At 35.7% G+C, this 24,318-nt stretch overlaps 1 non-coding gene and 4 pseudogenes across 4 annotated transcripts; 2 read left to right on the forward strand and 3 right to left on the reverse strand.

The window, feature by feature from the left end:
- Positions 1-937: 937 nt before the first annotated feature.
- LOC143635830 (protein translation factor SUI1 homolog 2 pseudogene) lies at positions 938-1,595 on the forward strand (annotated as a pseudogene).
- Positions 1,596-2,280: 685 nt separating this feature from the next.
- Positions 2,281-2,352, reverse strand: TRNAE-UUC (transfer RNA glutamic acid (anticodon UUC)). Its single transcript has one exon. It is a non-coding gene; the product is annotated as a tRNA-Glu (tRNA).
- A 2,396-nt stretch (positions 2,353-4,748) lies between these two features.
- LOC143635872 (reactive Intermediate Deaminase A, chloroplastic-like) lies at positions 4,749-8,789 on the forward strand (annotated as a pseudogene). The gene is made up of 6 exons (XR_013154139.1): positions 4,749-4,948; positions 7,893-8,008; positions 8,102-8,146; positions 8,263-8,336; positions 8,417-8,466; positions 8,557-8,789. The product of XR_013154139.1 is annotated as a reactive Intermediate Deaminase A, chloroplastic-like (transcript).
- A 429-nt stretch (positions 8,790-9,218) lies between these two features.
- On the reverse strand, positions 9,219-13,317 carry LOC143635870 (uncharacterized; annotated as a pseudogene). The gene is made up of 3 exons (XR_013154137.1): positions 12,833-13,317; positions 11,979-12,104; positions 9,219-10,784 (listed from the first exon to the last, which is right to left on the reverse strand). The product of XR_013154137.1 is annotated as an uncharacterized LOC143635870 (transcript).
- Positions 13,318-19,448: 6,131 nt separating this feature from the next.
- LOC143635871 (pheophytinase, chloroplastic-like) lies at positions 19,449-23,342 on the reverse strand (annotated as a pseudogene). The gene is made up of 5 exons (XR_013154138.1): positions 22,605-23,342; positions 21,626-21,852; positions 21,346-21,537; positions 21,088-21,244; positions 19,449-19,789 (listed from the first exon to the last, which is right to left on the reverse strand). The product of XR_013154138.1 is annotated as a pheophytinase, chloroplastic-like (transcript).
- Positions 23,343-24,318: the final 976 nt, after the last annotated feature.

The following is a 24,318-nucleotide window of genomic DNA, read 5'->3' on the forward strand; positions in this document are numbered from 1 at the left end:
GTTGAATTGTGGAATCTTTTATTTTTTTATTGGTTTATTTATTATTGATTTGATAGCGAATTAATAGGTTATTTTACACGAGTACATCCGGTGTTGTAGAAATCGTTAGACGCTAATCGAGCAGTGGGGTAGGTACTCTCGATAATAAGGATTAGTCGAGATTAATCGGATTTGATTTTATATGTAATTTTATAATTTTCAAACATACATATGTATACCAAAATTGTTATATAAAATTTTTAATTTTGACCGATTTTAACCAAATAGCGATTAATCGTCGCTAGGTCCCGACTAGCAATAACCGGGGATTAATCGGCGCCTAGTTAGTTTTAGCCAAGTGGTGAGGTAAGGACTAGCTATAATAGGGATTGGTCGAGATTAATCGGATTTGATTTTATATGTAATTTTTCAAATATACATATATATCAAATTTTATGTATAAAATTTCAATTTTGACCGATAGGGGTGCGCGTGGTGCGTTTTTTGGCTAAAACCAAACCGAAAACCAAAACTTTGGTTTTTGGTGTTTTTTGTAACTGTTCGTTTTTTGTTTTGTCGGTTTTCATTTTGGTTTCGGTTCGGTTTCGGTTTTTCCGGTTTTTGTCATTTAAGCTTGAAATTTTATGCTGAAAAAAAGTTTGCAAAAATAATAAGTTTAGTAATAAATAATTTTGTTAATGGTAAAATAATATACTACTATACATTTAATCAAAGATATTGGAGTCATATATTTATTAAATTCTTACAAATTACATAATATAAAATATTAAAACACAAAAATTTAGGAATTCGGTTCGGTTTTTTTTACATGTAAAACCAATACCGAACCATTAGTGCGGATTTTTTCAAAAACATAAAACCAAACCATCGGTTTTTGTTTCGGTTCGGTTTGGATTTTTCGGTTTCGGATCGGTTTTTTTCGGTTTCTTGCACACCCCTACCGACAGTGATCAATCAAACACTAGTCGACGGGGGTACCAAATAGCTATTACCCGTGGATTAATCAGCCCCTAGACGAGACTTTTACAACCATGAGTTCATATAATCTCATCGCTGCTTAATCGATATAAATTGCGAATTAATCGGATCAATAAATTGTTAAAAATAATAATTAGGCTAATTCTTTGAATTTATGTTTATGAACAGCAAATCATCATCAACAACATTCAAACAAAGTTCATGGTTGACATAGAAGTCCAAATCCCATCATCTTTCGATCCATTTGCCGACGTTGAGCAAGAGTCAGGTGGCGGTGCCGGGGTCAAAGAGTATGTTCATATCCGCATACAACAACGAAACGGACGAAAAAGCTTGACGACGGTCCAGGGTCTGAAAAAGGAACTCAGTTACGAAAAGATATTAAAAGAGTTGAAGAAAGAGTTTTGCTGCAATGGTACGGTCGTCCAAGATAAAGAGCTTGGTAAAGTGATTCAACTTCAAGGCGATCAACGCAAGAACGTGTCGGCGTTCTTGAGTCGTGCGGGGATTGTGAAGAAAGATCAGATTAAGATTCATGGTTTTTGAAGACGACGGTTGTTTGTTATTGATGCGTGTTATAAGTTCTTGATTTCGGGTTATGTTTTGTGTTGGTTTTAAGACTTAAAAAGTGATTGATAATTTACAACTCTTTTCTTTGGCCATTCCTACTTTATTGATAGTTATAACCTATTAAGAAGATAGGTTCAGTCCAGGAGGCTAGTTTGAAATGAAACTCGGACTCGCTGAGGTTCACACACCTTTCTTTATGAAATTACACAGCAAGCTTCCAGCTTGGTGCTAATACCTCTAGAGTATAGAGGGGTTATGGAGAGGCGCGCAACTGTGCTTCCTCGCTTCGCCAAGAAAAGCACTTCTTCCTGGTTGAAGGGCGCGCTACAGGCCTACGCTTATTCCTGCGCGAGAATTTCCGGCTTTTTGGCCGTATCTTGCTCCTTTCTTTCGCCTCAGCAGTGAGCGCTACTAGATCTGATTCAACTGAATAGGGGACTTTATCCAGCTCCCGGCAGATATGCTGGGCGAGATAGTGAAAAAGGGGGAAAGATGACTCTATGGCTGAGGGGAGGAGAGAAAGAACGCATATGGATACTATGTCTGTCGGAGGTTCGAGAATCTATGAAAGGACATCAAAGCTAAGGTAACGAAGTAAAGGAAGTCCGAGAGAAGTGGTGATCTCATCTTGCTGGCTGGGAGAGAGGAAGCTTCCGGACCACCTTTTCCAGCCAGATAGCGAGCGATCACTCAGCAATGAACACTAACTGAAAGCGGCCGGGAATGAGTACCTATCCCTTACGGGAGTCGAACCCGTGTCTTCGACATGAAAAGACGATGTCCTAACCACTGGACGAAAGGGACCAAAAAGCCATTCTTCATATACCGCTCCGTGGGCTCCGAGAATAGAAGTGGTTTGTTTTCTTTCTATACGAAATTAAAGATTTCGTTTGTGTTCATGTTGGCGATTTCAGATGTCAATTCGGCGGTTCGTCCCCCCTTCCTACGGAGTATATAAATAAATAAAGAAGAAATGGCAAGATAATTAAATATCGATGGAGGTGCATTGCCGCTGTGGAAAACAAGGCAAGGATTCTCTACAATGACACTGATCCATTTATGAGAAGAAATAAAATAATGAGTGTAAGCGAGCCAAGCCCGAACTTGATTAGGTGGCTTGTGTGAACTTACAAGAGCTCGTGCTCGGCAGGCTGTTTTTCTAAAGCTCCTTTCATAACTAGAGCTTTGCTTGTTTCAAGTGGTGTTTCTTAAGCTCGAGTCTAGCTTATTTCAAGCTTTTTTTCTATAGCCCATGAATTGTTTTTTCAAGCACGGTCTCAGCTCGTTTGTTACGTGTTAATTAAAACTAATTTTTATGTGTTTAGTTTTTATTTACTTTTATGTATTTTGAGAAAACTTTAAATAAGTCTAAGCTTGGTTCTAGTTCATGTCGTATGTTAAACAAGCTATAGCTTGGCTCAAGCTCAGTAGTAGTGTAGTGTGAAATTATTATTATATAGTAGTCCAATTTAGATAAAATTTAAAATGCACAAGGCTTGTTAAGCTCAAACAAGCTTCCCTTATAAGCTCAAACTCGATCACTAAACTATTTTATTCAAGGCTCGGGGTCATAATAACTCGCATATTTCTAGCTTTTTATTGATTTGAGTTTGAGTGGCTCATCGCCACTCGTTTGCACCCTAAAATAATCTCCCAACCATTGATATGTAAGAATTTAAGAAGCAGAAATATTCCAAAGAGAGAAAAAGAAATATTCCATAAGACAAAGGGATGAAAGTGTGCACGCCAAGTAAGCATTCATTTTCAAGTTGTGATACTTATCCAAACTTGTTCACATATCCACTTGACTAGAAAATTAATCGATGATGTTAAATACTTTTAAAAAGTGATTAGAAAACCAGATGAAAATACTTTTTGTTTTAGAAATATGAAAATACACGATGAAAAGATTTCTTTTTGTAGGGAAGAATATTTAGTTAACCTATCTCCGCTCAATATATGATTAACACAAAACACTTTCATATATATGCAAGAGTTTTCAAATTAAAGTTCTCTAGTCTAATTGCTCTAGTCCACTAATCTAATAGCTTTGTTACACACATGTGAAATTTTACTTGAAACTTGTTTGTAATCTAAAATTTATATTTTTCTGTCACTTTTTTTTTTCTCAAAACTGGTTTAACGACTAAAAGAGTTCTTAACAACCCACCTACTGTTATTAATAATAAGTCGGGTGTAGAGATAGGGTCATAAACCCATCCACGGAACAACCATAGTTATCAGTAACCCCTTGCCACCCTCGTAGATCACCTCATGCTCGCAGAAGTCGTCCCGCATGCACAAGGACTGCCACCCGCGGAGGAGACAAACAATACGCAACAGTTAGTTCTGAAGCCAATCATGGTACAAAGATCCTTATGGATACAGATAGTACAAAAAGGACAATAAACGCACGCCAAACCTATCAGAGGACGCCAACATTGTATCTCTAGATGACATGCGTCCTTATCTACCAGCAGTCACGACCAATAAGAGGTCTCGTACGTGCTCACCCATTAGGAATGGAAGGTTCTGCTGATGATGGTAGCATGCCCAAATCTTCTCTACCCCTCTGGCTGTAAATAGGACACTTCATTAATAGTTAAAGGATTCGATTACTCTCTCACTCTAAATGTTACTCTTAACACATTTTACTGATTAAAACGCTGGAGGGTTGTTACGAGAAGAATCCCCCCATTCACTTTCTCGTAACGAGCTTACGTTGTTCTATTTTACGAATTAGATTACATTAACTCACTAGTTGGGATATTAGATTAACCATTCCTAGTTGAACTAGTGTTTTTTCACCTGGCAACCCAACTAGTGTAGGTTCAACCCATACCAACCGAATAGTTTGTCATGAGCCACCTGTTCGCCCCGATAACCCGCTCCACATCTGACATCACGAAAGATATATAGTAAACAATATACTTTAGAAAAAAAACTTATTCCTGTTTAGAAAAAAAACTTATTTCTGTACAACTTTTTTTAACATCTAACGAATAAAGCCTGATTGCTAGGTAACCCAATAACAAAAGGCGACTATATACACTCTGGTTACATAACGACATTGAGTAGCCGAAGCCCACCGTCACCGGTCGTGTTAATATTATTATTATTATTATTATTTAAGCCCTTGTCATCTTGGGTCCAAACTCCAAACACATCCCTCTCGCTTTTATTCATCTTGCGGCGCACCCAACACTAGCCACCACTACCACTACCACTACCACTACAACAGCAATGACGTCATCCATTTCCGCCGTAACAATATCCTGCAATATTCCGGCCACAATCCGCCACCGATCTCCGATCACTTCCACGTTCCGTACATCTTCCGTATCGTATCATACTCACCGATCTAATCAATTCACCTGCCTCGCTGTTTCCACTGACGCTAGTAAGTAACTAACTCTTCTTACCTGATAATAATAATAATAATAATAATAATAAGTTCTATTCCTGTTTTGTTTTATAATGCGTTGATTGAATATTAGGTCGTGTAACGTTTATAAGTTTTCGAGCTATAGGTTTAATAATGTATATATAGTTGATTGAATTTATAGGTAATGCACAACAGTGTTTGGATCAAATACAAATTAAATTAACTGCACAGTAGAATCAAGTAGTGTAATTATAGTGTAGCCAGGTTTAGAAGTTGTTACATTCTGTTCCGAACGAGGTTTTCGAGCTCTAGGTTTAGTAATGTATATATAGTTGATTGAATTTATAGGTAATGCACAACGACGTTTGGATCAAATACAAATTAAATTAACGTGCTAACCGTTGCAAATCAAATAATGAAATTATATATATATATAACATAGTGTAGTTATAGTGTAGTTAGGTTTAGAAGTTGTCACACTCCATATCCAAGCTCGAGCTCTTGTAATTCAAAACGAACAGAGACTCGTGTACGCCCCTATCTCTCAACAACAAAACCAGAGGACTTCAAAATATTATTAATCCTTGTTGTGCATTGGGAAAGTTCACGTGCAAATTAAATTAGCGTGCTAACTGTTGCGAATTAAGTAGTGTTATTATATATACAACATAGTGTAACTATAGTGTAGTGTAATTACACTATTACATACTTACACTACTTGTATATATAATTACACTACTTGATTCGCTCAGTTAGCACGCTAATTTAATTTGTACGTGAACTTTCCCAATGCACAACAAGGATTAATATTATTTTGAAGCTCTAGTTTTATTGTTGAGAGATAGGGGTGTACATGAGTCTCCGCTCGTTTTAAATTACAAGAGCTCGAGCTTGGATATGGAGTGTGAAATTAACAGATAGAAGTCTAAAATAGCTAAAACTTTAAAATACACGAGGTCTGTTAAGGCTTGATGAGCCCAGACGAGCTTCCCATACAAGGCTTGAGCTCGGGCTTATTAAATAAACGATCTTTATTTATAGGTAATGCACAAAGTTGTACCTTTTCATCATAGTTATCAAATGCGAGAAGCGCTCTAAAGCGATAAAGGTGTTCCTAGCGCCCAAGCGATAAAGGTGTTCCTAGCGCCCAGGCGATAAGCGCAGAAAAAGCGCCCGATTTAAAAAAAAAAGCGAACATTAAAAAAACAAAATTTTAACTAAAGTAGAACATCTTAATAAGAAAATTGTAGAAGAAATAAGGAACATAAATAATTAAAAACTTATAAAATAATAATATTTATATAAATCTAGCTTAATTATAATACATAAAATAAATATAACACAAAATGTACTCCCTAAATATACTTAAAATGAATACAATTAGCAAATAAAAACATCTAACAAATACATTTAAAACCTTTTAAAATAATGATATTTATATTAATCTATCATAACTATAATTAATAAAATAAATATGATACAGAAATAAGAATTATGGATGATGTTAAGATTATGTAAATCTGACTATTTTAGGTAATCAGTTATTGATTTACGTAAATTTGACTATTTTGCAGGGGATCCTTATTTATAATTTCTCACAAATCACGTAATAGAACAATAAGGCTATAAATATTTTAAAAATATTTAGATTTGATTGATAAACCTAGGTTGGGCCCAAGGAGATAGTAACACCGGCCCAGACTAAAAAATAATAAGTCTCTCGCAGTCTGGCAACCCTAGAAAATCATCGCCTGAAACATCGCCGGAGTAAAAGCGCCACTACCTCGCCTCGCCTGAAAAATGCGCCTAGGCGCAAGAGTCGGCCGCCTTTAATAACTATGCTTTTCATTTCCAATTAAGTCAATCAACTTAAATGACGCTAGCAACAGTGAGACCTGATTCTTTAACATGGTCAAGCAAGCCAATGACTAAGGGATATACAATTAACAATCGATAAATTGTTTTATAGTGTGTATTCCAACTTGTATCCAGTTTTGTTACTTTATTATATTCATGGCTATGGGTGTGCTTGACTATGTTGAAGAATCGGGTTTCACTCTTGCAAGAGTTAACCAAGCGGGTGCACTTTAGTTGGAAATGAAAAAATACGACTTTATATTTTACATGTACTTAATGTTGCATATTTCCAGACTTCACAAACTCATTGTTCCAAACTCTTCAAAGAAAAGAGCAAGATTTGTTGAACGTGATTTCATTGGAAAAGTAATGAATATGTGATTAGGGCTGTAAGTGAATTGTTCAGTGGGAAGTTTTTGTTTGTCTGTTTAATAAATATACGAACAAGAAAATTTCTTCCGGTAAGTTTAACGAACGGACACACAGGTCGCGTTCATCCAACGGTGTTCGTGTTACGCCGAATCTCATATCATGTAACTTGGTTTCTGTGTATTTTGTTAAGTTTTACTTATAATATGCCAATTTTAAATCACGTAGATAATATAGTCCATATATGATATATATATCAATCAATCATACCTAGTGAAATCCCACCAACAGCAAAACTATAGGTAGAGTCTGGGGAGGGTGGGATGTAGGCACCGTTGGCGTCCGTTAGCATTTGATTACGTTCGTTTGTGTCCAATAATGTTCATTGGCGTCCGTTTGCATTCGTTTACAGTATTAACAACCAGACAAGAATGAACATGAACAAACTCAATTTCTTAGTGAACAAACACGGGCACGATTTTTGTTTTATAGAGTGTTCGTGAACCGTGCGTTTGTCTGGCAAAAGCTTAACGGACGAACATGAACAGCGAAAGTAGCTAGCTAAATAAGTTGTACGAATATAAGATAGTTGTTTGTGAGTTTTCATCCTAATAGGATCGTAATCGACAGCAGGCTTGTTTCAAAGAATGAAATGGAGAGAATCATTTAGGAGATATTAAGGCATTAAGCATAGGTGTGATTAGAATATTAAGTTTGTTCATATTCAATGCAGGTATAAAGGAGGCTGTTAAAACCGACAAGGCTCCAGCTGCATTGGGTCCATATTAACAAGCCATACAGTCCAATAACACTGTATTTCTATCTGGCGTTCTTGGTCTCATTCCAGAGGTTAATTACATTTTCTGAATAATCAATAAATGTTTCTTTAATCATATATTAACCCTTTACTGATAAATACTCCATGTTTTGGTACTTGTGTAGACTGGAAAGTTTGTTTCAGACAGCGTGGAGGACCAAACAGAGCAGGTAATTTATCCATATGCAAATTACTTGAAATCTGTAAAACAATAAAAAGTGGAACTGGCGAGACGTTTTGAATTATAATATTTGTTTTGTTATCGTAATTTGGCTTGCATTTTTAGGTTTTGAAGAATATGGGAGAGATATTGAAAGCAAGCGGTGCCAGCTATTCCTCGGTGGTTAAAACTACCATCATGTAGTCATCTAAATCTATCGTCGTCGTCATCTTTAATTTTAGAAAATGTTAATGTTTTTGATGATCTTTTCGGTTTGCAGGTTGGCTGATTTGAAAGACTTTAAGAAGGTTAATGAGATCTATGCGAAATGTGAGTTTTTATTAAGTCTTAAAATAATTCTTAATGATTGAATATTCTTTCGTTTTGACGTGGAGAAAAATCGAAAATGGTTGTTTTCAGATTTCCCTGCACCAGCACCTGCGCGCTCAACGTACCAAGTTGCAGCATTACCGTTGGATGCAAAAATCGAGATTGAATGCATTGCAGTATTGTAGTTTCTTTCGTTTTGTCTATCGTAGTGAATCTTGTCCTGTCTCAAGTTGTTTAGGCACGGTAAACACTGACGATGTTGCCGTAATAAATTTAAACGAGCATTTTTGCAACATGTTTGTAATAAAATGGACTTGTTCTGATAGGACTGAAGTGTGAACATGGAGATATAAAAACAGATTGGATGTGTTATTTAAAACATAACGAACATGGTTTGGTTGTGTTGGGTTTGGTTGCAGGCTAAAACCGAACCTAAAACTAGAGGTGCAAAACCGGATATCTGAAAATTCGGATACCGAAATTTTGGATCGTTGATATCATTATTCAAACCCGTAACCATAATTTAGAATTTACATATATATTATTAAATACTTTAAAATTAACAATTAAAAACCATATTTAAGGATTTTAAAAAATATATATTTTTTTAAATAACTTAAAAATCCGAGCGATCCAAAACTTATCTGTAAACTACAAATGTGTTCAGTTAAACAGGTCATGTTCAGTCGTGTATATAACACGAAGAAGAGGCTAAACCGCTAATCTAAAACAGTTTCCATTCGATATGTCACATTGCATTTTATATAATCCTACAACAGTAAACAATGTCTGCATCTTCTTGAACAATGAACATTACATAAACTTTAATCTAAATCATATTATTAAACCCTGCAAAATGTATGTTCAAGATTCCGAGCACCCAAATCAAATCATAATACATGTTTATACACTTATCGCCTTTGACCCGCCTTTTGACCAAACACGCGCTCATCTTTCATCTTTTACTTACTACCGTCATATCTTCTGCTTCAACACTTGTCGCAGCTGTACCTTTTGACTCTCCATCCTCGCTTCCAACAACTTCGCTTTCAAACTGTTCTTCTGCGTCACGCCACGTGGCCATTCGATGCACCCTTTCATCCCTTTTGCATTATAATGCACGTTACTCCCGGACCCAGGTGAGCAGCTCCACTCGGACGGGCTCACACCCGAGCTCCCGCCCGGTGACAGGTGGGTCCCGGTCGAAAGATGCGTCTCGTTCGATAACCGCCCCTCCATCGATATCACCTTGCAGTTTTCACCGTTACTCGAGTAAGACGACCTCCATAACCGGTCCCACCGGTTTCTTCCCACTCTCGTCGTACGCTTCTCGTGACAGACGGGTCACTCTCGTTGGGTGAATAATTCGACCCGTGATCTTCCATATGACTCACCGTTTCCCACCCGCTTTCATCATCTTCTTCTTCATCGTCATCGTCTTCCACATTATCACCGTTTTTATCGAACTGTTGACTGTCTTTCGCGTTAACCTCTTCAAAAACCGAAAATATGTCATCCGGGTCCGCGGGCTCGTATTTAAACTCGCGAATCTCTTGAGTACTCACCGAATCAGCAAACTGTTTAAGGGCTTCGGCTCTTTTAACATCTTCATCAAGATCGGATCTTTTTGAATTCAAGAAAGTTTCGAGATCCCGTATTAGTTTATTCATTTGAGAATATTTTTCTTCGAGTGTTACTTTTGCATCCACGAGCTTCAACTGAACACGCTCTTCCCGCCAAACCTCCGCCATTTGTAACATTTTTCTTTCGTCGTCGACTTCTTCCCTCATTTTTAAAGACTCCCGTTTTAACGCCTCGACTTCGGCTCGGTCTTCGCCTATTTCTTTCGCTAATTCATCGCATACTTCCTCCGTCAACTCTCTCGCTTTTCGTTCCTTTTCGTATTCTTGCATATACCGTTTGGCTGATACTTTCACATCCGCAAACTCGTTAACTAACTTCGAATTCACAATCTCCAATCTCTGTCGGCCTTTTCTTTCCTGGTTTAATTCGGATTTTATATCACCAATAACCGCACGGATCTTTTCGTGCTCTCGGCTCCGCCACGTGGCGCGTTCTTCATTTAACTTTTTTAAAAACTGTTCGAGTTTCTTTTTTGACGCTCGTCTTTCGGTTTCAAGATCGTGAATGCGGGCACGGGCCGATTCGAGTTCTGATTCGAGCACCGACACTTGTTCTTCTAGAAGCTTTGATTCGCCATAGATTCGTTTTGCGTCTTCTGAAGGTTTTCGTTGACACGGGTCTCACTTGGTTGCACCCTCCATGGCAGAGTTGGAAAAATGGAATGTTGGTTCGAGCTACAAAGCATAACAAAATATGATTCGATTATCGTCATTGGCGTTAATTTTAATTCAAGAAAAAGAAAGATTGTTTTTAATAACAAAAAATCATAACTTGAAAGCAATGCAAATTCAGGCAAGTAATTAATATGGTTTTCTTCTTTATAAACTTCAATGGTCTTTTTAAGGAAATTTTTGCGAGTTTTGAACATTTTTAATAAAAAAAATTAAGTGCAATGCAATTTTCTTGGCTTAAAAAGACGGCGAGCTAAAAACTACAAATTTGATAAATTATTATTATTATTATTATTATTATTATTATTTATTTATGTTTTTTTATTTTACCTAGAAAAACTAAAACTTTTATAAATTTTTATGGTCTTTTAAGGAATTTTTGTGAGTTTTGAGGATTTTTTATTAAAAAAAATTTAAGTGCAATGCAATTTTCTTGGCAAAAAACGACAGCAAGTTAAAAAAACATAAGTCAGACTAAATTTCTCATCTCCTGCGGGCGTTTGGATGTGTGAGTAAATTACCTACAGATATAAAAACTTCAGTAAACAATCTATCTGATATTGGTTTTTAAAAACGCACATCCAAACACCTCTAACCGGGACCAAAACATAACATCATACTATCATAGTTATATCCTTTTATATCAGTTTCCTTCATAATCCAAACTACGGGTCGAAAACAAAACACGTAAAAAAAACATTAAATAACCCATACATACATATAGGACCAACAGTCCAATAGTTATTGTACATTATAACTGTCACTTCCAATTTCTAATAATATTACATGCAAGTATTCAATCTCCCAAAGAAATTTGATCACTTACCAAAAAAAAAAGAATAATTTTTGGCAAATACAAGTTTGACATTTAAAGTCAAAGGACACTCTATGCAGTCAATATCGGTGGTATCTCGTTATCGGTGTTCGTGTGAAATATCGGTCAGAATATCGGGCTGATATTTGACCAATATTTCACTGATTCTCAAAAAATAATAATAATAATAATAATATTTTTTTGGTTTCCCGATACCAGTGTTTTAAGTCTTATTTTTCAATTTGCATGATACTAAAATTACCGATATCCCACCGTGATAACCAATATCTCGAATATCGGTCCTCGACCGATATTCGATATTTTTCCGCATTAACTGCTTAGAAGGACGGTACTAAGATTATCATAGTATTTGAGAAGTTTACCTTGTGACCAAACTTATTTCTTAATCCGGTAACAGAATCCGGGCTTTGTGGCACTTCTTTATGCATATCGAATGATTTCCTATTGTGTCGAGCAGGCGAATGAATGCCCGAATGCTCGATCGCAGGCTGCAAGTTATAAATCATTCAAAGTCAACATCAAGATTCATTTGATATTATAACTCAACATCAAGATTCAAGTCTAAATTCATAGTTTTCCGATTATCTTCTCAAACAAGCAACTTCTTTTGTAAAAAGTCAAACGTTGACTTTTCACAAATCACCCAAATTTAGTATTGTATGGTTTATTAACTTAATTATTTAAAGATTCAAAGAAACTATACAAGAAATCAAAAAGATTTAAACTTGTTTCAAGATTTTAAAAACCCCCGAAAAAGGGATTGAATTTGGATTAACATATTCAAGTTAAAATAATAATAATAATAACAACAACAACAACAACAACCCTAATTTAGTATTGCATTGTTATTAACTTATTTTATTTACAAATTTAATCTTGTTTCAAGATTTGAAAAAACCCTAAAAGGGATAAATTTGGGTTAACATATTGAAGTTAAAATAATAATAATAATAATAATAATAATAATAATAATAATAATAATAAAATTAAAAAAACACTAATTTAGTATTGTATTGTTATTAACTTATTTTATTTACAGATTTGATCTTGTTTCAAGATTTGAAAAACCCAAAAGAGATTGAATTTGGGTTAACATATTAAAGTTAAAAAAAACTAATTTAACAGATCTTTAATTAGGGTTTGTGAATTGTAATTGAAGATCAATAACTAATAAATTAATAAACTATAAACACAAAAAGGATTACAATTTCTTTACCTGTGACAAAAACCCATTATTCTTAGCACCATTACACACCTCGCCGGAACCGCCAACTTCCGGCGGCTGCAACCGCCACATTCCGGCAGTCAACTGCCTCGCCGTCACCATTTTCCGGCCACTTTTCCGGCCATCTTTTCCCTCCAAATCCTCCTCTTTACCCTCACCAAACTTCCACCGGAGCAACGGCGTCTCCGGCCGTGACACCCTTTTTCCGGATGCCGTAACGCCGTCGCGTCTCAGCCGTACGCCGCCGCCGGAGTTCCGGGTTTTCCGACCCGATTGGTTTTTCGAAATGGGTTTTTGAAAAAGATCCGAACCCGGGTTTAAAGTTTGAATCTTGGGTGTTGTAGTGGCCGGTAGATCTGGTTTTCCGGTTATCTTCATGTTTTCCGGCTAGATTTAGTCATTTGTAAATACCCTTTAAAAACTTTGTTATTATTATTATTATTATTGAATATAGAGAGCACACAAGGTTTCTTGGGAAAGTGATGATTTTTTTTTCTCTCACATGAATATAGTAGTATCATCACACATGGTATTATACATGATATACACTATTAAAGTGTGTGTGTGTAAGTGTGGGTATATAGTGTGAAGTTTGAGGGGTTTAGTGTAAGTTTTGAAGTTTGAGTATTAAATATTTGAAGTACAATTGTGTTTGCTTTTTGGTTCTTGAATGACTTATCATCAGCCTTGATGAATAAATGAGAGAGAGATTATTATCTTTGTTTTAGGATTATTGTTTTGATTATTATTAAATAAATAGTTCTATTAACATGAGTGTTTTTTAAAAATTTAGTTGTTTTAAAATTGAGTATCTTTATTGTAGTTTTAGTGGGGTGAGCAAGGATGAAGATGTTTTGATCATCGTCTAAGGTAAAATGGTTTTCAGTTAATGAAGTTCGAGTAATTAGTATCGTTTATATAAAGCGAATGTGATATAAATAACAATGTGACCAGTCGCATTTAGATAGGATAGGGTAGATGAAGAGTAGTTGCAGGGGTTTTGTGTGATAAGAGGTTTATAACTGAACTAAATGGAGAAATTTATAGGTTGCGCTTAGATCGCAATGTTATATGGAACATAGTGTTGTGACGTCAAGAAGACACAAGCGTCAGATTGGAGGTAGTAGAGATGAGGATGCTAAGATGGATGTGTGGGCACACAAGGATGGATTGAATAAGAAATTATGTTTTTTAAGAAAGATTATGGGTGATTAGCATATCAGATAATATAAAAGATGGGAGATTGAGATGGTTTAAATATGTAAATATGAGATAGGCAACTCTTGTTAGATTGATGGAAACCTTAGTATAAAGGGGAGAAGGGGTAAATACGGTACCAAATTGATTTGTGATGAAAGAATTAAACATGATTTGTTATATTTGCATCTCTTTAAGTAAAAGTATTTGGTTAAGGATATAACCTTTTGAAGACACAAGATTAAGATTAAAGGGTTTAATGAGAGCAAAAGTTTCGATGTGCTTTAGAACTTCACTTTATTTCTTTCTAAAGTCTTGTCATGTCTTCTTCGTTCTCTCATACTTCTCAAACTTTATATTTTTATTTTTTATATATTAATTACACTATTTTTTAATATTTAGTATCTATTATGTTATTCTTATTTTTTTAACAACTAAATATCTCTACACCGTAGGATTTGAATCCCTTACCTCGTATTTAACACCCTAACCACAATACTATATTTTTTTTTACCATCAGTTTTATATATAATATTTGTTATTAAATACTTTTTACTTTTTATTAGGCTGAGGGGTGTGGGGGGCGCGAGAGGGGGCGCGAGTGGGGGCGCCAGCCAATAATATTGTGACGTGTGACAGAGAGAGAAACTTGATAAGATGGGTGTTGGTAGTGGTGCTCGCGCCCCGGGGCATGGTGTGGAGGGGCGCGAGAGGGGGCGCGAGCGGTTTATTTTTTTATTTTTTTATAAATGTATTAAAAAAACGTATTATTAAAAAAACTCATAAATTATTTAAAAAAACACACATTAATTAAAAAAACACATTAATATCTAAAAAAAAAATTAAAGTACTAAAAAAAAACATTATTCTTATTCTTCGGCTTGGTCTTCTTCGATCAACCTCTTCCGGATACGTTCCTTTTGTTTTTCCATCAGCATTTGGTCGACCGGATTTAGGTTACTGAAGTCTCTTGTAAGGAATTCCAAATCTCTCATTCTTTTTTTTTCCTTTTTGTCATTAGAGACCACCTCCATGGTTTTGTTGAATTTATTGAGGGATTCAACAAGATCGTTGATGTTTACGGCTTCCCCCTCAGCCGGTTTTTTGCCCCTGGCGTCCCTTCCCAATGGCCGCCTCCTCGGCGGTGAAGACGTTTCCTCCCCCGCAACGTTTAGGTCGAATCCAACCCGGCAATCCGACCTGGCGGAAGTGCTGTACGCTCCAGACGAACTAGTTTTAGTCCGTTTCGGCCCTACTTCCGCATCAACGTCCGGCGCCACCAGCTCAACCCACTTAGAACACATTCTCAACCTCTCCCACACCTTTACATCGTCCCACGTCTTCACCGTCCCATACCTCCGCAGGCACTCCTGCTTCCACTCTTCGACAGTGAAATTATAAACCGCCAAATCGTCACTGCCACTTGGTCTCATACGACCGGCGTTCCTGTTGAACAGATTAGTAAACAAGCCGACAAATTTTCTGATTTCGGTCCACCGACCCGAAATCATATCGGCGTTCCGCTCTGTACTCCCAACGAGCGAATAGAACGTCTCCCTAACCTTTGTCCAAAAGACCTTGCTCTTTTGGTAGTCCGCTGCAAAATGCATAAATAAATTTGTAAGTCATTTAACTTTTTTATTTAACTTTTTTATTAAAAATCATTTTTAAAAACGTTAAAACAATTACCGCAACGCCGATCCTCAGAAGTGACTATCCAAGCCCGACACAGGGCTTCCTTCTCATCCGATGACCACGGAGTGATTTTCCGTTTCGTCCTTCCGGTCGAAGCCGAACCCGACCCGTCCGTTGCAATTTGTTTTTTCCGGTGGACGCGTCTTCTTTGTCCCGCAGCTTCACCTTCTGGTTCTTGTGTCTCCGGAACTACAAAGTTAGGAGACGGTTGTATGTTGGATGGTTGAAAGCCGGATGGTTGTTGCGACCCCGAATAAAACATCGCTTGGTCCGGTGCCGACCATAAATCGTCGTAACTGTAATCTGAATCTAGGTTTGGGTACCAATTTCCAGCCATGTTTTTAAAAAAAGGTTTGGAAGATGGGGTGATTTTGGGTTTTGGGTGTGGTATGTGATATTGGTATGTGATATTGGTGTTGGTTTGGGTTTGATATAGGTTTAATAGAGAGAAAATTGTATGTTTTATATTGTTGTTGGTTTGTATTTGATATAGATATATATAGAGAAATTTTTTTTTTTTTTTTTATTAACTAAAGAGCCAACGGCTCATTTTTAAGACCCCAACGTCTCTTTCCCATTTCCCAAAGTCCCTTTACGCCCAACAGCTCCCGCGAGACCCCTTGCGCCTGCCTCTTTTTCCGCGCTCGCGCCCCTCTCGCGCCCCTCTCGCGCCTCGGTGGTGTGGTCCTCGCGCCCCGGGGCGCGACCGGCTGGCCTCTTGCGCCCTTTCTAGCGCTCCACACCCCTCAGCCTTATCATTACTTATCTCTTTTTTTCTTAGATGGATTAGAGTTCTTGTGTTAGGCTATGTGCTTTTTTACACTGTTGCTTATATAAATATATGGTTATTTTTAAATATGATTCAAGAAGTCAATTATAATTCTTATATTTTAAATGATATAGTAAAAATTGATATCAAGAATTATATATAGCTATCACTATAGTTTGCTGTTTCATCGTAATTCAATGCAACAATTTATGCAATGGGAAAGATATAATTTCAGTTAAAAAAATAAAATTATTAGACTATATTATTGGATTAGAATAGATTATTGTAATTGATTTAGTTGCCTCAATTAGTCCTGAGATTTTGGCTTAACCATTGTTTGTATTCATGTATTTATATGTTACACATGAATGAGAATGGACATGCAAAATAAACAATATTCCCTTCTATCAAATTTATATTTCAATAAATCGAAGTTATCAACGTATCTAACAATATGATTAAGACAATAGTAAATGCTATATAATATTATCATCTTTTAACAAGTTTTTAATATTTATTTTTGGACGGTTAGATGTCACCTTACCTACTATACTTCATCTAATCTATATCAAACTAAATTACACCAGCTTGTTATAGGCGGGGATCGAACTGCTGACATCAAGAGGAGTTTCAGTGTTTCACCACCCTAATTTCTAAAACTATGTGTTGTGAAGAAGGGGTTGCAGGCAATGGCGCTCCCCCACTACCATTACAATGGTGGCACTTAAAGGGGCGTTGCGTTAGTTGGAGCTGACGTGGAAGTTGGTGTCTCCCCTTGACTCCCATTTAGAGACCACAACAATCAGTTTAATAGCTTTGCCATTATCCAGCCCTCCACCCTGAACAGATTTTTAATCAATATAGAAGCCTTAGAAGTACTACGATGTTTCATGCTTAAGTCGTCTCCCCCCTGTTATTATTATAAACTCGTCACTTTTAATAAGTTATAAAACCTTGTTAGTCCACGAGATTTACCTTGGACACGTTAAAATTAGGGGCCGTTACTAGATGAGCGGGGAACCGGGGATGGATGACCGCTTTAAGCCTGAAGTCAAGAATTTTAAATAATTGGCTCATTATTAATTATCCATTTCAAACCAAAAAATAATTAGAAAATAACATAGCCAAATAGACCAACACACATTTAACCTATTACACAAAATACTGAAATAGTCCATTAAACATAAATGAACATAGCACAATTACTCTTTGTTCAGGGGCACCTGAAATCTATGTAAAAAATATTACATATAAAGCTCACTTTCAAGTACTCGTTCAGAGCACCTGAAATCTAAAATACAACCCTAGTCATGATATTAGTTCAAAACAAGAAGATTATAAATTAACTTTATAAAAAGATTAACTACAATTCATCTTACCATAGGCGTGTGACGGAAGATAACAAACTAATATCACACTTTGATATATGAAGAAAGAACAATCCATAGTAGCATGATAATATAATACTTTGATATAAAAAGAATATTTTACCAAAAAGATTTTTAACTCCATCATTTTGTACGAACCTTTTTTTCACCACTTATATTAATTTGTTACAATTAAATTGTTTTATTCTGCAAGTACAAACAACCCATTAAAATGATCTTATTTTATTATTTACATTAGCAATTAAAACATAAACATTTAACTCCAATTATTTCAATTTTAATATTGTTGAGGTTTGTATTTAAAAATATGTGGATTATACTCGGTCGTGTATTTGTTATATTAGTTATTTGCTAAGTTTGTTAAAATTTATCACTTAGATTTTCAAATATGTGTCTTAGTATTTTAGTTTTTATATAATTTTGTTATTCTAGAAAATTTGATGTATGAAAATTAGTAAATTAGTATGTTATTTTATTATTCAAAGACAAATAAAAACATATGCATATGGATTATGGATTGATTTCTTTTGAGAACCACTTTGAGTTTTAAGAACTCGAAAGAATTCAACGTAACAATTTTTTTTTTTGAAATTTTTTTACGCATGTGTAATACATAAGTATAAGTGATGTATAAAAAATTACGGTATTTTTTACACACCGAATTGACTTTTACACACGTGGAACAAACGTTTAAACTTGTGTTATTATCAAAAATACTTATTCTCTCCTGCCTAATTTTTAATTAAATTTAATCTCAGCCACATATTTCATATCATTTAATTAAATGTGTGGTTTAAAATTGAGTTTTTAAAATTCTTAAAACTCATCATGGTTTTCAAAATAACCCTTCCCTATAAACCCTTTCTGAAAACTTCATAAATACTTTGATTTAAAAGTATACTAATTTTTGTGTAGTTTCTTTATTAATTATTTTTTTTAATGTATATTTAATTATTTTAGGGAAATCATACTATTTATTGATTTAATATTGATGGAAAAGACAATAAAGATATACGTGGGCTGTCTGGTCATTAAGTTGGGCTTTAAAACCTATTAATAACGCATTTAAACATGCATTGACCATTTGGGCCTATTATAAAGTTTGGCATGTAGTTTAATATATCATTTGAATTTAAAAGTTTACAGTAATAACAATAATAATAAAAAAATACAATAATAATAAATTTATATAGGTTTTACTAACTATATTAGCTATGCATATATGTTGGAACCGGAACCTGTTCCATCTCTACTTGGTCAAAAACCAGTTTCGAATAAGCCAAAAACCAATTTAAAAACTGGCCAAAGACCCGGTCCCTACCCGGAACCGTGATAGTTTTATCATAAGAAACAATAGTGTGTTGTCTACTAGCACAACTATTTTCAACTTATTCGAATAAAAAACTCTCGCGTCAACAACTTTTCGCACAACTAGATAACCCGTTCTCCAAACTTTAACGAGTTTATCTAGTAACAAACTAATTTTTTAAATATTCACAAGTTTGTATATTTTAAAGTGGTTTTAATTTTTAGTAGGTATATACACCTTACTTGCAAAAAAAATAAAAATAAAATTCTCTAATTTATATACATCTAAAATATGAATACTACACATAAGTATTTCACACTACATGCATATATGTGCTTTAACAAGATCCATCACATGAACTTAATATTGACATCTTGAAATTGACTGCTAAAATAAGAAGTCAGCCTGCTCCAAACTGAGGTCTCGGACCCGTAAAACTATACCCTCACCGATCTCTTTTTCCCGTCTCTCATATATTCCAAATCCTTAGCCACATCAAACCGACCGCTTTCATCATCAACCAACGGCAATGCCACAAAACCTTTCGACTCCAAGTTTTTTATCCACCCGCGTAGGAGATAATTCACTACCTACATTATATAAAAAAGAAATTACGATGATTAACAAACGGGTTGGATTGAAAAGGTTATGTGTAAATAACTTTTTTAAAGTGAACTGTGGTTTTCGTCCCTGTGGTTTGTCCAAATATGCGATTTTAGTCCAATAGTTTCAAATTTGCAATTTTCGTCCATGTGGTTTCATTTCACTTGCAATTAAACCCGAATTCATTAACCCCGTTAAGTCTAGTCGTTAAATCCATCAGTGTGCCTCTCAAAGTTTTGTCTTTTTTTCTTTCCAAATAAACCCTAGTCGTAATTCGCAAGCCCCCCTCACGTGAGGGGCTGGGTTGTATTTGGGAAAGAAAGAACAAAACCGCCCCTCACGTGAAGGGTACGCTGATGGATTTAACGACCGGACTTAACGGGGTTAATGAATTCAGGTTTAATTGCAGGTGAAATTAAACCACAGGGACGAAAATCGCAAATTTGAAACTATTGGACTAAAACCGCAGATTTGGACAAACCACAGGGACAAAAACCGCAGTTTACTCACTTTTTTATTTATAGATGTTCATAAATAATTAATGCATAGATTATTACTGCTAAAACAATTTTATTACAATAGTAATCTAAATATTTGAATTAAATGATTTAGAAGGTTAATCTATTTCATTATTGTGTCTATAAAAAGGTGATGTTTACAAGTAGGCATGTAACCGAGTTGAACCGAGACGAACCGGAATGTTTGTGTTCGTTGGTTTAACTTAGACCAAACAAACGATCGAACACGAACAACTAAACGAATGGAGTTTCTTGTCTGTGTTCGTTCGTTGAGAAAATGGTTAACATAACGAACATAATGAAACACAAACGATCGAAAATAACTTAACATAGATGAACAAATATCTATATGTTGGACCTCACAAATTAATAAAACTAGACTAAATTATAATTGGTGATAGTTAACTTCATAAAACTTTAATTAACTATAATGGGCCTATAATTTCAATAATTATGTAAACAAATGAACATAAACGAGCGAATGTTAACAAATGTAAACAAACGTTCACGAACATAAATGAACGAATGACACATGTGTTCCTTTTCGCTCGTTTAACTAAATGAACAAAAAATACTTGTTCATGTTCGTTCGGTTATTAATTAAACGAACACTGAATGTTCAGTTCGTTTTACAGGCCTATCCACAAGGGATTATGGACATGGATCATAAACACATGCTGCATACCATGATTAAATTGCAAATGCAAGAAAATAACCTCGTTAAAGACAAAAATAACAAGACGTCCAGCACACGCTACGTTACATACCTCGGGAACTTCATCATGAGGACAATGGCCCGCGGGGCTTATTTGATAATAAGGAGCTTCTGGCAACTGCTTCTTCACTTGTAGACCCCACACAGGTCTCACCCAAGGGTCTTCTTTTCCATACATAAGGCATATAGGTACATCTTGAGCTTTACATCTAACATTACACAAATAATAATAATAATAACAACAACAACAACAACAACAATAAGTGCCATTAAATAGTAAGAATAGAAACATATGCTACAAAAAATATACCTAGATAAAGCTTCCCCAAAAGACAGTTTTCCTTGAGGAGCCAACATTATTGATGCAAACGATGCTAAAGCGGCTGGATGTTCGGTTATTTCAAGTATACGAGTGAATACTTTATCTACATTTGTTGAATGATCAGCGTAAACTTGCTTCAATATCTCCCTAATGCTACTCGGATCCCTTATCTTCTTCCAACTATATACATACAAATAAAGAAAACATATTAGTCGACTTATTATCATTTTTCTTATTATAGATTTATTATAACATTAGCATCACTTACACAATTTCTATGATTTTTCTGACACGTAAAGGAAGCGGAAACGTCCCGGCTGATGGGAATATTTCTGAAAGTCTCGGGTTTCTTTCAGGGTTTGGGAAGAACCCCCAAAATGGTGTTGCGTTAAGTAACGTAACACCTTTTACTAAATGAGGATAACACGCTGCAAAGTAAAGTGCAACATATCCACCAAGTGAATTCCCCACAATGTAAATCGGTTCCTTGATAACCTGTGAAATATTCATACAAATTAAACTTTATAAAAACTCAATACTTTGTGTGATATCAAGGCCAGCCTTGAGGGCGTGCGAGCAACACCCTCGGCCGAGGCACTTTCTTTTGGGGACCAATTTTTTTTTATATATATTTAAAAAATTCTTATGTATTATAATTGGATTTTGATCCCTCTTTAAATTATCGGGCCCAAAATTTGTTGTTATTCATAATTCAATGGATATCGGGCCCCTTTTGCTATCCCGAGGCGGTTCGCTTTTTGGAGCGGGTGCAGAAGGTGGTCCACAGTGACTCGCAGAGCCCGAGGAACCAAAGATTGATCTTTAGTAGAATAGGCTTTGCGATTCAAAAGGGGATAGCGGCGCAGCTTGTTGCTCGCTTACCCATTATCCAGATGTAGTTCGGTATGTGTTTATATGTGTAAGAAATTTGATGTTTAAATATTGTAATAATTTCTTAATTCCAGCAATGCATGACAAATAATTTCTTAAAAAATTGGATAAAATTTAGGTTATTGGTCCCAAACGAAAATGACAAAATCAATAATAAAAAAAATAATGACAATTTTTATTGTATTTGATTTTATTACTATATTTTTGCTATTTTTATTGTTATAACGTTAATGTCATTTAAAAATATTAGCTTATATATTTCGTTACTCGTTAGGCCCTACAAGCCTTTTAAATTCGGCTCGATCGAGGTATACAAATTCTTAAGAGACCCTGTGTGATAAATACATTTCGCATACCTCTTGTATAAAATATGCCACTTGTTCTTGCCACAAGTTAATAGAATAAACAAGATTATCCGCCCACGGTTCAGTTTCATCTCCAAATCCCCAAAACGGATCATCAACTTGACTATCATCCGGTTGTTGTTGCTTACGTGTAGGATCCTCACGTGCTAACGACATACCTTGACCAAGAAAGTCAATGGCCCATACTCCATAATCTTGACCAAGATCCTTCAACTGCTTCTCATAATGAAACGACCCGACACCGAATCCGGGAAGAAACAGAACCTGGGGAGCGTTAGTGTGTTTTGAACCCGAACGTTCATAATGGATGTTGAATTTTGGTTTCCACATTGACCCGTGCTTACAGGCGCGGTAACATCACCATTTGAATCATTAGGCAATCCCGGTATTATAACCTTTGGTGCTGATACCGGTCCTCTTCTTTTAGTCACGTTGTCTAAGGTCTCGGTTGCATCAATAACACCCTCGTCAACTTTAAGAGCGCATACTGGTATGAATTTGCGCAGTCTCTTATGACTGTTGAAGTGAAAACTAGATGGTAACCATGCTTGTGATCTTACATGTTTTCTTCTTCTGACGGAAAACTGTTGTCTAGGCAGGCAACATGGAGCTGAATGATTGGATAGGATTTCCATATTAACAAGTTTCTGAAATCAGAAAGTATTATGTTAATTCACGCAAAAATGTCGTTGATTTTGTTGTGTAAAAACTAGGGGTGCAAACGGGCCGAGCCGCTTGCGAGCTACTCGAGATCGGATTGATAAAAAGCTCGAAACGAGCCAAGCCTCAAATAAAGCTCGTTTAGTTATCAAACCCGAGTGAGGATCGTTTAGGCTCGTCGGGCATTAACGAGCATAATGTATTATTAAGTTTTTACTCTTTTGTACATGTATTAATTTCACACTACACAGTCAAACTCGAGCTGAGCTTTGGTTCGTTTAAGGTACTGCACACGAACTCGAGCGGAGCTTAGGCTTGTTAAGGTTTTTCTCAAAAATATATAAATATAATTAAAAATGTATAAAAATTGATCAACAAATAACAAATGATTCGAGCCCGAGCCAAGCTTGAAAAAAAAGACTCGTGAGCCGAGCTCGAGCTTTAGAAAAAAAGAGCTCGAAACGAGCCGAGCTTTAGCCCTGGTAAGCCAAAACGAGCTGAGGTCGAGACTAGTCGCGCCCCGAACCCGAGCTCAACTCGGCTCGTTTTGGCTTACCAGGGCTAGAGCTCGGCTCGTTTCGAGCTCTTTTTTTCTAAAGCTCGAGCTCGGCTCACGAGTCTTTTTTTTCAAGCTCGAGCTCGACTCGATTATTATTATTCATCAGTTCATATACATGTTTATTATATATTATATGAAACACCTTAACGAGCCTAATCTCGGTTCGAGCTCGGTTGTGAAGTGTGAAATTAATACATAGAAGTCCTAAATTAACGATAGGGCGTAAAAACATTTGGAAAGCCTAATTAATAATTTAGGAGGTAACGGTTCAATAATAAATTCGATTATTATTAGTATAAGCAATTAATTAATTAATTGGTAGATCTAAGTATAGTTAATAACAACGAAACGAAGTATTAATTAAATACGATATTAATAAGCGTCAAACCTTGAAGATGAATGAATGAATCACACGGTTGGTAAAGATAATAAATAACTAAAGCAGAAATAATGAAATATAAATAAAATTGAAGAAGAAAAAAAACC

Source organism: Bidens hawaiensis, unplaced genomic scaffold (assembly GCF_021521415.1).
Source record: "Bidens hawaiensis isolate Kalapana, Puna unplaced genomic scaffold, B.hawaiensis_p1.1 tig00007737_1, whole genome shotgun sequence".
Lineage (NCBI taxonomy): Eukaryota > Viridiplantae > Streptophyta > Magnoliopsida > Asterales > Asteraceae > Bidens > Bidens hawaiensis.